Source organism: Neoarius graeffei, chromosome 17 (genome assembly GCF_027579695.1).
Source record: "Neoarius graeffei isolate fNeoGra1 chromosome 17, fNeoGra1.pri, whole genome shotgun sequence".
Taxonomy (NCBI): Eukaryota; Metazoa; Chordata; class Actinopteri; order Siluriformes; family Ariidae; genus Neoarius; species Neoarius graeffei.
The window spans coordinates 1,348,006-1,364,984 of NC_083585.1; the positions used below are offsets into that span (position 1 = coordinate 1,348,006).

Genomic DNA, 16,979 nt, shown 5'->3' on the forward strand with positions numbered 1-16,979 from the left:
ACTTTATTATTTCTAAGTCCACAAAGGGAACTAGGGTAAGGGTTAGGGTTAACCTTAAATAAAAAAAAAAGTCCCACAGTTCACAAAAATGGCAAATTCCCACTGCTCAGTTTTACCATGGGCATCAGGGTGAAAAAATGACTAATATGTATGAAGTCACTGTGTCCTTATTTCTGTGATGTAATGTATTAGAGTGTAATCTCTACAGTGGCCACTAGGTGGTGTTGGACACAACAGCAGGCTGTACACCACTGATGTGTAGGATTTGGTGCTGAGAGTTGAGAGTGATCTGTCCTTGTGAATGTTCAGCCAGATTTACATTTAAAAAGAGAGAACACGTTTGAAAAGGTTATGCCACTCAACGACCTATGGAGCACTTGCATGTGATGTCACAGCCGATCCAGATTGTGACAGACGCCATCTTGTCGGTCAAATGCCATATTTCTGCCTTCTACTTCTACCTTTTCTTCTGGAAAACCCTACTATATACAATTCTACTACAACGGCTGCGTCTACAAGCTCTCCCTACCTGTGCACGTTTTTTATGTTTTTTGTGTGTATTTTTGTGTGTTGTTCATCTGTACCGGACTTCAATATCCACTACAACCGTATGGACTTACTGGACATTGGTTTCCAGCAGAAAATGACGGTTTGTAGCGATTTCCATCGCATGCACAACATTCCGGACGAGAAAAAAAAAACATTCCGGATGAGATAGCGAGACCAGTGGGGTCTCCGTGGATTGTTATCGGAAGCAAAGCAAAGGAGGTGGCGCCGGGAGCAGAAGCAAAAGCGAGGCTGCAGAGCCGGCCTGTTGACTAAGCTCAGAAAACAGCTACTCAAACCTCCACTGCTAAGCCTCTATTGCCGCTTTTCCACTACAAACACGGCTGAGCCGGGCTGAGCCGTGCCGTGCTGAGTCGGGCTGAGCGGGGCTGTTGGAGTTGCATTTCGACTACAACCGCGCTGAACCGTGCTGGCTGGAAGTGGGTGGACACATTGGGTGGAGTTAGCGAAAGTGGGTGGACGTCACGTGATGTCGTTAAGCAGCGCAAACAGTGACATCAGTGATCTTTTAAGTGGTAGTCTCACGACCCAAATAGTAAACAATAAACATGGAGGACATGGAGTCGTTAGTGTTGCTGGTCTTGGTGCTGTGGCTTGTTGTCACCGACAACGCGGACAGATACTGGCAAGAGCGTATAGATGAGGCGAGGCGCATAAGGCTTCAGAAATTCTCGTAATTCGTAATTCTTCTTCTTCCGGGTTTGCGGTGTTTACAGATCCCAGCGCGCTCGCGGGGTGTGTGTGGGCATGTGAGGACACTCCTCCTCACCAATCAGTGCACAGGGGAGTGTCTGCTCACGCCCCCAGCCTCACTCGGCACGGTTTGGCCCGCTTCAGCCCCACTCCAAAACGGTGCGAGTTTTAGGGGCTAAGCAGGGCTGAAGCGAGCTGAGTCGTGCTGGTTTTTGGTAGTCGAAACGCGAGCCATGTCGGGCTGAAGTGAGCTGAAGCGAGCTGAAGTGAGCTGAAAAAGGGTAGTGGAAAAGGGCCATATCTCTCCAACACCAGATCCATGTAAACAAAACGGACAATTTGGAATTACAGCTGGAATTACCTTATTCTATTTTATAATCGGCTGGTCAGTGCAGTACTAGTAATACTTAAGTGACTTACCCATCCAATGAGGATTATTTTCTTGTTTACAAGATGCCACATCTGAGTCGCTGACAAATCCTGAATTTCTGTAAACATAACTGTCCAGAGATTTATAAGCATGCAGTGCTTCACCACTGAACAGCGAGGGAAAGTTAATGAGGTAACCCAGATAGCAAAAGGGCGTTGATTCGACGGGGAATCATCGGCATGTTCTTCGACCATACGCCGTCGAATCATCGTGGATCACCGGCGTTGATTCAACACCGCTTTGCTCATATGAGTTTGCGTTGAAACGATGTTGAAAAGTGGATGGTGGCCGACAGAGAATAGACCCCCTTTCACCCTTTATTCAACTACGGATTTCGGTCGATTTATAGTTTAATTTTCGGCGATGATTCATCCAACTTTACTTCCTGTTTTATGTACAACAGGAAGGCTACAAATTAAGCAAAACAGGCTAAATTAAACTAGCTAACAATAAAGCATCGGGGCTCTTGCCTAGGATGAACACACACATGCATACTTCAACCATGAAAGTGAAACTTAATTTATATTAATGTGCGTAGGCTACGTCCTGTTTTATGTACAACAGGATATAAAAATGCATGCAACAATGCACCTCTCCTAATGTTTGTCAAGCTATCTAATGAGACATAACTTTTAACATTTATAAGGAACAGAACACACTTGAACAAGTTCTTAGAAACATTTTATGATTTATTTATAATTTATAATTGTGGCCTATTCCTCCTGCGGCGCAGACACCTGTACATGGAAACAGAAAAACATAACCAAAATTAATTTGATGCAGCATTGATAAAGAAAGTCAGCAGTAGGCTATGGGTTTCTAAATGCCACCCTACCTCACGTCTCCTCATCCCTCCCTCTCTCTCTGGCGCATACTTAAGCCACTTCTTGATTGCGTCACTAAAAGTAGCGTGTGTGCTCCCTGGCAGCTGCTTTTGTAGAGCATCTGAAAGAAAAAGAACAAAACAACATTGAGACTTTGCATGGTGATAATTGTTAAAGTTTGAGTTGTTAAGACTATGCACGTCACACTCTAGTAGTAGGTGGCAAGTAATGGTACTAGTACAGAAAATATATGTAAAAATCAGAAACCATAGATGTGAATCTTGTGACAATTTAAACGGGATTAAAAAAAAAAAAACATTTTAATTTCCCCATTGACACAAAGCGGAAATAGAAATGCCACTACCGGACCGTTCGTCACTCAGTCAGCCTCCCTGGACTTGCCTGCACACCTGCTTTTTCTGAGTAAGGCGCCTGGTGAGTTTCTTAATCCTTTTTAATCCTTTGCATCTTTCACAATATGTTTGTCGTTGTCGTTATAATCGTAATGTTACAGTTAGTGAAGGAGTTATCAAAGAACGTTTAGAAGTAGTGTGCAAGTACTTGCGACAGCTTACTATTTTACCCTCTTTTACAGCTTTGTGCACATGCATAACCTACCAAACAGGACATCATGGATCTTGGTGTCCTTAAACGCAGTTTTTTCCCCCTTTCCAGCCCAGTTAAATTGCCTGGCCAAGCTGTTGACCAGGAGGCTATGCAGCATCCGCCTCACTGTGACCCCTACGTCGGTTCCTCCACAAAGGGCTAAGGTAGACACCTGATAGAATAAAATGTAGCATGAAGACAATAATGAGACAATAATGAGGCTACACAAAAGAACAGGTCAGCTCAAAACGACATGCAACCTAGGCCTACTTGCTCGATTTAAATGCTAAGTTTTCACACCAACGCTAAGTTTTCACTCCAACAAGACAACTACTTCGACTCGTTTTTCGATTGAATAATGCATCTGAATTGTTGTTGTTTCAAATGGATACTAGTTGAGGGAAATTTCTCCAACGCGTGATATGACTGAAGTTCATCATAACTTCTTAAATTGCTTGAAATTGTATTCGAAATTCCCTTTATTAATAGTGACTGAATAATGGTACGTACCAGATGTCCAGGGATGAATGAAAATGTAGTGTGGTCCAGTGTTTTTCTCAATGTTGTTTCAATGGTCCAAGCGTAACAGCAGGCCGATCCACAAGAGAGTCGCGATCCAACCGAGTGGTGTGGGAGTTTCACGTGCACCCAGGTATATAACGAAAATGACGTCATCCAGTAAACAGCAGTGGTAATCGCACTGCATTATGGGACAGCGTGGGACATCTAACGACATATCGCTACGTATACGTACTGGCCCTTTTTTATATCATGCCTTGAAATGAAAGTCAATACAACAGAGATGAGAGACACCGGGTATGAAAGTAACACCAGGATAAGTTGTAACACCACCATTCCCACCAGTTAGGTATAAGATGCAGGTTTTGTAACACTTTCAATCTTCTTAGAATTAATTTATGATCATCTTGGAAATGTTAAGTTATTTGCAAAAAAACTTTCAAAGATAGAAGGTCAAATCCATTGCTGAGTTAAGAAAGTAAACTGTTTTTTGTTCTTTTTTTATCATTTACTTATCATTATCACTTATACTTATATCATTTACTCGTATCTATGTGTAAGCAGGATAAGACAAACAGTGGCAATTTCAGGCCCGTAGCCAGCATTGTGGAGGGGGGGGGGGATCTTTTTTCCCCAAAGGTGGACTTCATCTGGCCCCCTACTCCCGTACCCCCCACATACACGAGCACACTTCAAATCTTCTAATTTAGACATTTAAAAAAATGTTCCACAACACTCTAGCCTAGTGACTTACCAGTAACAAAATAGACTTGAAGTATTCAGATCCGCTCTGCATAAAGCAGCTAAATCCTCTCTCTGTCTCCTGGCAGAAAGCTCCTTGGTTTGCTTGTGTCTCAATCACAGCTGGTATTCTGTAGAAAGACTTCTTTTCACCTTTCCCATCAGCTTTGTTAGAACACCCTAACACAGCACAAAAGTTTACCATTGTAGGTTTTTGATGAACCAAGTGCCTCGTGGGTTCACATACCGCACGCTGCCATTATTTCCCCCTAATCACGAGTTTGTTGGTCTTCCAATATGGCGCAGGGTTTGTTTACTTCCAGTTTCGGGTGACGTCAGTGAAAGGGGTCTAATGGGGGCATTACCGCCACCCACTGGATTGGGGTGTAAAGCAGTCTGAACAAAACGTGTAAACATAAACATAGGAGAAATGAACCCGTTTTTCTAACTCGTCCTCACTTAGTCTACTTTTCTTTTTTGATTAGTCTGGATTTGATATTGTAAATTTAAATGTGAATCAATGTATATTCATTGGACATGAACAAATGAATAAATCTTGAGTAATCTTGAGGGGCGTGTGTGTCCGGGGGGGGGGATCGAGCGAACCCTCCGATCCCCCCTGGCTATGGGCCAGAATTTATATTCTAAACAATTAGTTGCTCATCCTACCAATGTTGAAAACTGGCCGGCAAAAGTGACGATGGTTCAACATCGTATATTCGACCTTCTCTGATGGTCAACAGATCAACCTTTACCCACGGTGATTCAACAGTGATAAATCGACCTTCTCCGATGGCGGAGAAATCGACGTTTCATGGCGCCGTTTCAGTGTTGATTTTCTGACTTACGACGGAAACCGACCATTCTGACCAAGAATCGGCGCCGTTTCAATGTCCCTCTGCTATCTGGGTAATTATACACGTCTGGGTATTCCACTGGCAGTTCAATATCCACTGACACGGTCGTGAAAACTCCGTCCAGTAAGCCATAAGGGTCACTAATCTGTAGGTCGTTTATTTTAGACATATATCTAGTTATCTGTTCATTAGAAAAATGAGCCGTGTAGTCCGTCGGTTGAAATTGATCCATTCTGTACACGAGTGCAGCAGTATTCAGCGGTGTTCTTTACCAACAAGATGGCGTCTGTGTACTTTCCGGTCACGTGACTGCAAGATGCTCCTCTATGCAGCTGTGTGTGTGTGTGTGTGAGTGTGATGAATGCTTAAAAAAATGTTTTGAGAAAAGTCATGTCCCAGACCCAGGGTTAGGGGTATGCCTCATACATTAATAAGTCAGGACTTAATCAAAGAGAGAGAGAGAGAGAGAGAGAGAGAGGACTGAGAAAGAGAGGAGTACCTGCTGCTCTGAGTGTGTTCACTGCTTCAGATAGGTTAAATGCAGAGGATGAATTTCACTGTGCTTGAAATGGGCATGTGACAAATAAAGGGTTCTTATGTTCTTACCAGGAAATGCAGAAAAATTAAAAGACATTAGATTACAGGCATGGGTGCTGCCAGGGGGGGAAAGGTTAGAACAATTCTAGGGGCCCAGCACTGCCATGGGGCCCTTTAAGGGGCTGATAATATGCTTTTAATGATTTTAATAAGACTTTTGTAATAACAACAATGCAATATTCCATCTGGTAAAATGAGCTAATTGAACAAGGTTGTCTATTTCTTGAGTTCTTCAACATATTGTCATTTAACCCTCCCCCTTTTGCGAAATGGTACGGTCCAGTTCTGGTAGAAGCGCAATGCATTAAATCTGTGTGCTGATCAGTGCAACGCTACTTGCTGCTGTGTCGCGGTGCAGCAGCCAGCCAGCCAGCAGTGGAGTGCGTACAGTCTATGATCGCTAAATATGAAGAGTGGCTGTCAAAAACGCAAAGAAAGGCAGCTGAAAGCTGAGAGGGACCGGAGAGGCAGGCAACTGGTCACTCAGTTTTTCCCAAAGAAAGGTAGCTATCGCTCACATGTGTGTTCAAAATATTAGCGAATGGTAAATGAACAGTATGAACGTGGTTGGATTAGCCTATCAAGAGAACACTTTTACAGTTTGTACAGTGACATTTTTTCCATTTTAATAACTGAACTGACTTGTGTGATAAACAAGATGAAATATTACGTTATGCTGGTGCTAATAACTAGTGCTAATAATCAGTTTCATAACTAATGGGGTGCCCTAAATAAGCACAGATTCAGCCTCAGGGGGACCTCCGCCCTACCAAACCACTGAACCCCCCTTTGAAGAAGGAGGTAAGCAGCAATACAACCCATAAATGCTTTAGGATTGAAGTTTTTAATGAGCGAGCACCATATACAGTTTGCTAGATTAAAGTGTTGCTAATAACGGACACCAGTCAAGTGTTTGACATAGTTACGTGTGTGGAATGTTCACACGTTCTAAACCATTGGTTTCAAATTGAACATATTCCCTTTTTGCAGAACAGTACACACAGCTTTCTACCTAACACATAACAATCCATGGGATTTCCATAGGTATTTTGACGCTGGGTAGAAAACTTTTTCTATGATTTATTAGCAGTCACATCACACATTTCACTACCAATTGTCCTAGCACAAGAAGGCATGTGGCAAAATCTTGAATTTTCATTTGTGATTGTAAATGCACCAGAATTAGTCACTGACCAGCTTTCATCTAGTCCCTGGTAGGTTAATACATAAAATGTAATAACAAAGTCACAAACTCAAGGTCCATGGGCTATCAAAAGTCAAATAATGACAATAGTGCAATTGTGATGAGGGTGGGCAAAGTTGGGAGGCCCAAAATTCTAATCTTTCATGGGGCCCAAAATTTCTGGCGGCGCCCCTGATTACAGAGAACTAACCATAAGTCCGGTGTTCTCTGCCAAGAGAGACAGTCACAGCTTAGGCCAAAGCTTTGCTAAAAGCAACCCAACCCTGGACCCTTGGACCCACTGAGTAGTACCAGTATACTGGCCAATATTCATATAACACGTTTGCAGGCTTTGGGATAGATTTAACTTTTAATTCCATTTTTCAACATGCCAAAGGTGGCTACTGACTCCTTACCTCAACCCACAGCTGGGACCACAGTTAAGTTATAACAGGTAAGGTTGTCATGACCGTGCAGTATGAAGGCTATTTACAATTCATACAATTCCATATCATGACTTAAAGACTGATAAGTGATAAGCATGGATGAAGTGGAACAAAGTGATCCCTGGCATACAGGGATCACTTTGTGAATACACACTGGTAAGAAAAAAATAAGAGAGCAAAACATTTCATCCTGGCTCATTTATTGGGTGTCATTTTTTATTTGTCTATTACCAACATGTAATAGTCGCTCTTTAATTTCAAGAGCCTCTCTTTTTCCTTCAAAACCTTCTTTTGCCTTCTAAGCATGCATATTTCCATCCTCATTTTTTTTTCCACCAGGGGTGAAGAACTGGCACCTGCAGCAGGAAGGAGAGGGGTGGCAGGAGGAGACAGAGGCCTACTTGAGGGAGACGCTGCAGCTGGAAGAGGAAGAGTGCATGGAGGAGATGGAGGAGGACATGGGAGAGGAAGAGGAGGATGTGGGAGAGGAAGAGGAGGACGTGGGAGAGGAAGAGGATGATCTGCTGGGTGTTGATCCTCCTGTGCCCTAGGGAGGAGATATTGTTATTAGGATAACTTTGTGAGCACATTTTTGAGAGCTGGGTGTTGTTTACTCTTTCATTAAATATCACTATGCATACATTTCAGTGTCTGATTATTGCACAATGCTTACACCTCTATCTGTAAAAATAACTGCATTGCTGGGTCAAGCAGCACCCTCAATACCAGTGATGCTTTTATCTGACCCCAGCACGCTGTACACCACTGATGTAAGTGGGGACAGAGGCTTTGGTGCTGAGAGTTGAGAGTGATCTGTCCTGTGAATGTTCAGCCATATTTACATTTAAAAAGAGACAACACGGTTGAAAAGGGTTATGCCACTCAACGACCTATTTACATCTACATGATCTTTGGCCTCCTTCCCCCCTAATGGGCTGAATGCTCCTTTGTGCTGCTGCTGCTGTGTGTGAGTGTGATGAAGGTTTAAAAAAATGTTTTGAGAAAATTCATGTCCCAGACCCGGGGTTAGGGTTATGCCTCATAAATTAATAAGTCAGGACCTAACCGTCATCAAAGAGAGAGAGAGAGGACTGAGAAAGAGAGGACTACCTGCTGTCCTGATGTGCAATATTACAATATCACCTTGTCACTTTAACTACAATGCCACTCTAATCATATTGTCATTTTAATTTTATCCTCACATCATTTTATTTATTTGTCATATTTTATCTGCTGCCTTTTTTTAATTAATTCATTAATTTTTTTCTTTTGCTTTGTTACTGGCAACAGTCCTGCCATTGTATATTGTACATAATACACCTTTTTTTTTTTGCTCTTGTAATGTACCGTTCTTCGCCCTTCTAATTGCCCTTCGGGGATAAATAAAGTTTTGTCTAAGTCTAAGTGTGCATGTGTGTGTGTGTGTGTGTGTGTGCGCTAATATTTTTAAAATTTATTTCAGATTGTATTTTGTAAAATAATGTTCATATTTTAAAAAGATTTTCTAATGAACACTTACCAGTTCTTGTTGTGTGTGTGTGTGTGTGTGTGTGTGTGTGTGTAATACTGCAGTGTGTGTGTGTGTGGCAGAGGTCAGACAGGAAAAGTTGAGAACCTGGGAAAGCAGCATGGTTGCTGCATTTCCCTCATTCTCAACCAATTGTGTGAGCATCTGTCTGTGTGTTTGTGTGTGTGTGTGTGTAATGCTGTGTGTGTGTGTGTGTGTGTGTGTCTGTGTGTGTGTGTGTGTGTCTGTGTATGTAATACTGCATGCTGTGTGTGTGTGTCCAAGCGTTGAATTAGTGATTTATTCATCTGTGTGGTGGGAAGAAAAATCAGAATGTGCAAGCTCTCTTCTCTATGATAGGTGACTCCATGGCAGCTTCAGTAAAGCCACTTTTCACTCATACAATTATAGATGAAGGCAGTGATGTTACTCTGTCCTGCAGCTACAAAGCAAGTGGTACAGGAAACTACCTGCACTGGTACAGACAATATCCAAAATCTAAACCTGACTTCCTTCTTTTTATATCACAAAGTGAATATAAAAGTGGCTCAATCCCACCACGTCTCTCTGCTGAAATTGATGAAAAGAATAACCAAGTGGATCTGCTCATCGCCTCTGCTACTGTATCAGACTCTGCACTATGGACCCTTTTCACGTGACGTCACGACAAACGTGGCCGCCATTTTGGACATGTACTACCAGTAGTTTACCACAGCCAACATTGAGGAATGGCAGCAAAGAAACTGTTTATTTTCAGCAAGACTTCCATCATGCCACTATATTGTTGTGCACCTGGATGTAGTAACCATCAACAAACAAGGCAAGGGTTATCATTTTATCGGATCCCGGTAGATGCTGACCGACAGAGAAGATGGATAGTGGCATACCAACGCTTGTGTAGTGACCACTTTGTTGGAGGTAAGACGAATAAAATTAGCCAGAAAAGGCATTACATTGCTGTTAACATTCCATTCTAGTTTACTGTAATTATGATCTGGCAGCTATTTACACCAGATCCAGTGTAAATAGCTGCCGGAGCCAACGTCCAAGGTTCCGGAGCGCGCTAGCTCGCGGCCGGCCGGAGCGCACTAGCTCGCGGCTGGCCGGAGCACGCTCCGGCAAGCTCGGACATTGGCTCCGGCAGCTATTTACACTGGATCCGGTGTAAATAGCTGCCGGAGCCAATGTCCGAGATTCTGGAGGGCACTAGCTCGCGGCCGGCCGGAGCGCACTCCAGGAAGCTCGGACATTGGCTCCGGCAGCTATTTACACTGGATCCGGTGTAAATAGCTGCCAGATCATAATTACAGTAAACTAGTAAATACAGTTTTCTGCATCTCACTCCTTTTTCTTTTATGTTTGTCGCCTTCCTCGCATTCAAACCGATTCGAGCCGAAGTCCACTACATGTCCAAAATGGTGGTCACGTTTACGAAGGTCACGTGACTGAAAAGGGTCTATACTACTGTGCTCTGCAGCCCACAGTGACAGGAAATCCAACTGCACTGTACAAAAACTTTCACACAGTTATGTTATACTGAAGGCTGATCACTTGTCAAAGTTACATAATTCCAGATGATATAATATCAATGATATAGTGAGTTAAAATAAATAAATGGGGGGTTAGATCAGTCAATAAAATCTATATTCAGTGTGTCTTGGCTCGGGGCGGCACGGTGGTGTAATGGTTAGCGCTGTCGCCTCCCAGCAAGAAGGTCCGTGTTTGAGCCCTGTGGCTGGTGAGATCCTTTCTGTGTGGAGTTTGTATGTTCTCCCCATGTCCGTGTGGGTTTCCTCTGGGTGCTCCAGTTTCCCCCACAGTCCAAAGACATGCAGGTTAGGTTAGCTGGTGACTCTAAATTGACCGTAGGTGTGAATGTGAGTGTGAATGGTTGTCTGTGTCTATGTGTCAGCCCTGTGATGACCTGGCGACTTGTCCAGGGTGTACCCCGCCTTTTGCCCGTAGTCAGCTGGGATAGGCTCCAGCTTGCCTGTGACCTTGTAGAACAGGATAAAGCAGCTAGAGATAATGAGATGAGATGAGATAATGGGCTTTTTAGACTTGCCTTGCCAGCAGAGGTGGAAAGAGTACTAAAATATTATACTCAAGTACAAGTACTGTTACTCTGATGAAATTTTACTTAAGTACAAGTAAAGTTACCAGACAAAAAATCTACTCAAGTAAAAGTAAAAAGTAGATCATTTAAAATGTACTTTGAGTAAAAGTAAAACGTTACTTTTAACAATGGGTGTTTTCTGCCTCCATTGTGTTATGCAAAAATGAAGAAGAAGAGGAAACAAGGATATATGTACATCTCAACCCAAATGTTTTATTTAAAGGAAGTGTATCAAATTGAATGCTTAGGATAATGCTGCATTAAAACTGAGACAAACAAAAAAGGTCATTACACACAGTCATGTCGTTTACATCGCCCTGACCACACACAAAGCATTGTACACGAAATACGAAAGTGAAATGTTGCACCGAAATCTCGTAGCTTGCCTGTGTGCACTGTGTGTTATTGAACAATTCAATTCAAACATTATTTGTTTTGCTTAGTATTCCTTTCTGGCCTGTTGGATGCAGAATGGTAGGAGGACTGATCACGTCAGGTTGGCGAGCTAACTTGCTTGCATGATTAGCCAACCGAATAACAGACTAGTTACCGTTATGTTACAGTACCAACAGGCTGCTACTTCAACATTAGCAATGCCATCCACTATTTTTGGAATATAACCAGCCTATTGTCGGTTTTACTATGGAAAAGAAACATTATGATCAGGGGTGCAGATACGTTTTTTGAACTGGGGGGGACAAAAAACTGGGGGGGACAAAAAACTGGGGGGGACAAAGCTGCCAGCAAACCAACCCCAACCCCGATATGCCTGTCAAACTTGTTGTGGGTAACCATAGCAACCAAGCTCGAGCTCGCAACCTGCGCAGTCTGCGCAGCTCAACCAACCGAATATCAGTCTTTGTTTTGTTTTATGTGAGTTGTTGCAACTATGTATACACTGCTGTGCACCTCAATAAACCGAATGGTAATTAGTCTTTTGATTTTTCCATGAGGTTTGCCTTATGCAAAGAAAGACAGCATAGACGTTTTTTTCCTCCCTATAAGTGGGGGGGACCGAACGAGGTGAATTTAAATCTGGGTGGGATGAATCCCACCTGTCCCACCCTCTATCTGCGCCCGTGATTATGATGACAATACTTACCTCAACATGCTTGCGCAGATTAGACGTCGAATTTTTGTATGCCGCAATGGTTGTCTTCTTGGGCACACATAATCTGCATTGCATAATGAAACTGTCACCCCTTTTCTCTACGAAGCTGAAGTGATCACGTATGTAGGGCCAAGGGTGCACTTCATTACTGGAAGAAATTGCATTTTCTGCAGGGTCGTCCACCACAGGTTCCTCGGTCTCCTCCATGTCCGCAGGGGTGCTTTATCAACACCCGTGGCCCAGGGGCTAGGCCCCTCATAGGCTACCTGTCAACCCTACCCTTACCGTTGGCCAGGAAAACACTCTTATTTTATTTGCAATACGTGTCAAGCATTTACAGTGTAAGCGCATAATTAGCCTAGAAGCCTACGATAGGTTACGTTTGGCTCAACGTAGCTGCACAAGGCCCACGCTCACATCGCTCAACACATCCGACCACAGAGGGAGAGAAGAACGCACGCATTATCATTACAGAGCCAGTTCTGATTATTACCATGGACAGGACAGTGATACTGCGTAACTTTCACGCAGGGGCATGGCCAGAGATAACCACACAAGCACGCGTGTGCTAATGTAGACCTATGTGTTGTAAACATAAAACACACACACCTACAGACAACTCCTTTAAAAAAATAAAATACATAAAAATAGCTCGGCGGCATGAAAACAAACATTCACTGCAAGACAAGGTGTCCTAGAATCGCCATCAGTTTTTAATATCTATATGGACTTTGTTGTCAGGATTGCACAGCATGAGATATCAAAACTGTACCCAGATACAGGCTTCAAGTTCAGATATTGCATTCCAAATGAGGTATCCACAAGAGAAATGCGTACGAAAGCACGAGCATCAGGAGAGGGTTGCATAACAGAGATTCTATATGCAGATGATCAGGCCATACTCGCTGGATCCATCGAGGAGCTTCAGAATATTCTTCAGTTGTATGATAAGACCTACACCCGCTTTGGTTTACAAATATCATATGTCAAAACAGAAACAATGGCTTTTAACATCAATGAGGATATCAAATGTAAACCAAGTATCATTTCCCTTGGCGGCACTAATATTAAAAATGTCCGCACCTTTAAATATCTTGGTTATAATGTCAGCAACTGTGATGAATCCTCACACTTCCTGCATGCTAGGATAAGTGCTGCATTCATGAAATGGAATGAACTGAAAGACGTTCTAACCGACCACCGAATACTACTAAAAACCCGTATAAAGTTCCTAGTGGCATGCGTTCGATCTCGTCTCCTGTACAGCACACAGGCATGGCAACTATCATCCAGTGAAATTCACAAAATTGAGGTAGTGTGGCACAGCTTCCTAAGGAAAATGATTAAAGGTGGATATAAACGAAAGAATGCCCCTGACCAAAAGAACACTACAAATGAAGATATAGACTGGAGCTACAAGATGTCCAATGCTGACCTCCGGAAACTGACAGGAACCCAGGATATAAAACTATCCTGCTACCTACAACAACTAAAATATATTGCTCACGTTTGCCGGATGGGCAATAACCAAGTGCAAAAGCAGCTCCTATTTTACAAAAATGGTTACAAATGGATGAAATGGGAAAATCTGCTGGGCATAGACACCCAACAGATAAGACATATGATGATGGACAAATCAAACTTTGAGCAACTGCTGCAACTGCTACAGCAGAAACACCCCTAGAGAGTTTAACTTTTGGCAGGGGAACATGATGATGATGATGATGATGAAGGTACTTGGCGGCCACATGAAACATAAACACCATGGACAGCGGCCAAACTCATAACTCTACAGACCGAAATACACGAAACCAAGTCCTACTAGGGTCTATTTTACCGATCTATGTTCAAGCATCATGCAAGTCTTCCTTCTCCTTGAATAAGACCGTGCATTCAACTGCCTTTTTGACATGACTGCATCGAAATACCACTTGCAACAATATTTCACGCACTCCATCAAGAAAAAAGTTAAACATGATGAACACGGGCATACTGTTTTGAGCATGTGATTTTTTAAAAAGAAACTAGCTACATCAAAGTCTTTCAATAAACCCATCCTTTAGCGCAAATGAGCTTAACCTAGTTCAAAGCATGACGCTAGCAGTAGCTGCATAAGGCAAAATCATGTGGGCCTTTCGTCAACAACAAGCCACAGCGGGCAAACATTAATAATCAAGTGTCCTTACCTTAAAACGTTGTCTTGACCACAGAACTTCTCAAGTATTTCACTTAAATCCACACGGGTTAACAGCACACCCAACACAGCTAGCAAGAAATGTGGATCTGCGCTAGCTTTGTATTGCTATTCCCCTCAGTATGCTTACTCTGTCTGCTGCCCGAACTGTGAAAATTATAGGCTACAATCTTTTCATCAATTTCTTCAGTAGATGCTGTTTTAGACATTTTATTATCCCCATCGAAATATGCTATTATACTAACAGGATTATAACTCAAATCACACGACACGTATTCAAATCACAACTGATTTATTTTACTGTTGGACAGATCATAGCATATCTAGCCTAGCTGCACATAGCCTAGCTGCTGGTAGGCTGATAACTGATAAGTAGCTGATATTCTGAACAGATTGGTGATCCTTACCTTAAAAAATTCTGTGACTTTAGGCAACGATTCTATCATTACCTGCATCTCTCTCTTTTTTTCCTTTTATGCGCCCCACTAACATGTGAACGCTTCATCTTTCAAAGCCTCTAAATTTGTGTCTCAGTAGTCTGCAGTCTTTGGCGCGCTTTCGTGCGTGACGTTACATTTTGTTACATTTTATTCTGGTACAGTTGTGGGTGTTTGTTTCGCGAACCACATCCACCATGTCTCTTACAGCAGGCTACTGTGCGCTCATTTATTTCTAACCTTATTTCTATCCGTACATTAATGTAGGCCCATGATTCCGACAGTTTATTTGATAAATATTACAAGGCCCCTGATTGGCTGTGGCCCAGGGGCGTGAGCCCCCCGAAGCCCCCCCTTAAAGCGCCGGTGCATGTCCGCCATTGTCTGTGTGAGACTCACGCGCGCGACAACTGTCCTTCCTGTGATTCATTTCCAGAACGCATTTCCCCTTCTCCATTTTAGCCTTTATTTATTTATTTATTTATTTTTTTTTTTACTCAGTAACGGTTGTGATGTAAAATGTACCGAAGTACACTACTTAAAAGAAAACGTACTTAAGTAAAAGTAAAAGGACACTCTTTAAAAATTACTTGAAAAAGTATAAGTACACAAAAAAGCTACTGAAGTACAGTAACGCGAGTAATGTAATTCGTTACTTTCCACCTCTGCTTGCCAGTTACTGAGCTATATATTTAATAAACTCCACAAAGATCAACATACACTTGCATTTGTTGTCCTACCTTAACCTGACCATAGTTTTCATTGATATCACTGTTTAAAGATCGTGACGGCCAAATGAGACTTCGAAGCGCATATCAAGAATAAGGGGGCAGATGAAGCCCCGCTTTGAGGCTTTGTATCGTTGAGCAGAAAACCACATGACCCATGATAAACAAGGCCTCGGTTGTGATTCACTTAAAGGTTCATTACTCGGACTCTCATTCAGCAGACTTCACTAGCAACCTACTGCTAAGAGAAATGTACAGCATGTTTAATTTCTACCTCACGTCAATGTTCTGCCACTTTACATTATTATTTGCATGTACAGTAATTTGCACAATGTTCCATTATAAAATAACTTATGTCATCAAATTTTTTTTTGCTTGTTTGTTTTACTTATTTGCCCGTATGTTATTTGGTGTTGACCCTCTGTCTCTCTCTTACACACACACACTTTGTCTCTTTCTATGGATTTATGGTCAGTATACGGTAATTTTGTCTGCACAATAAAAAGGTGTACATAAACATAAAGGGAGTAAGCTTTGTGTTCAGTGCTTGTGTGATGGGACTGTGAGTGCTACTGCAGCCGTGCAGTGCACAGAGTAACTTTTAGGGGAACCTTTATTGATTCTTGTTGAGGAACAGGTTTTTTTTTAACTGTGTTTGGATTGAGGCGATTCCTTTTCTTAGAAATTCCCTCCCCAGCCTCACGTGGTTCCCTCACGTGGTTTTCTTCCAAACGATCCACGCCCCGAGGTGGGGCTTCATCTGCCATGCCCCCTTATACTTGGCACGCGCTTCGGAGCCTTGGCTTCAGACGGCCATCACTATCGACCAATAATTGCTGATTATTGTCTGTCTGTATTTTGCCACAGCATTAAATCATAATGTATTTTGTGTGTGTGAGCAGTTTAAGGACAGTTCCCCCATTTCCCCCTGATGAAGCGATCAGCCAGGATGTGTTTCTATCTGACACTTAAAGACATCGATTTGAATTAAAAATTCTGCAAAGGGAATAAATCTGAATTAATAGTACAGATCTTTGCACAGATAACTAGAAAAGGTGTCATGAATTCAGTTACAGGTGTTTACATTTTTCCTAAACCTTTGTTTGTTTGTTAAAATTGCATTTTATATACTCTACGTTAATATTTATTTTTAAACCTTTATTCGTCACATGCACACTTCAAGCACAGTGAAATTCATCCTCTGCATTTAACCCATCTGAAGCAGTGAACACATGCACACACCCAGTGAGCAGCCCAGAGTGCAGCCCAGAGCGCCCAGGGGTTCGGAACCTTGCTCAAGGGCAACTCAGCCCAAGGCCGCCCCATGTCAACCTAACTGCATGTCTTTGGATTGTGGGGGAAACCAGAGCACCCGGAGGAAACCCACACAGACACGGGGAGAACATGCAAAAAAACAGGCATG

The 16,979-nt window shown here is 42.6% G+C and overlaps 1 long non-coding RNA gene across 1 annotated transcript; it reads right to left on the reverse strand.

Annotated features, from left to right (window-relative positions):
* Positions 1–2,548: 2,548 nt before the first annotated feature.
* On the reverse strand, positions 2,549–5,697 carry LOC132901305 (uncharacterized). The gene is made up of 3 exons (XR_009656837.1): positions 4,394–5,697; positions 3,133–3,895; positions 2,549–2,635 (listed from the first exon to the last, which is right to left on the reverse strand). It is a non-coding gene; the product is annotated as an uncharacterized LOC132901305 (long non-coding RNA).
* Between the last annotated feature and the right edge of the window lie 11,282 nt (positions 5,698–16,979).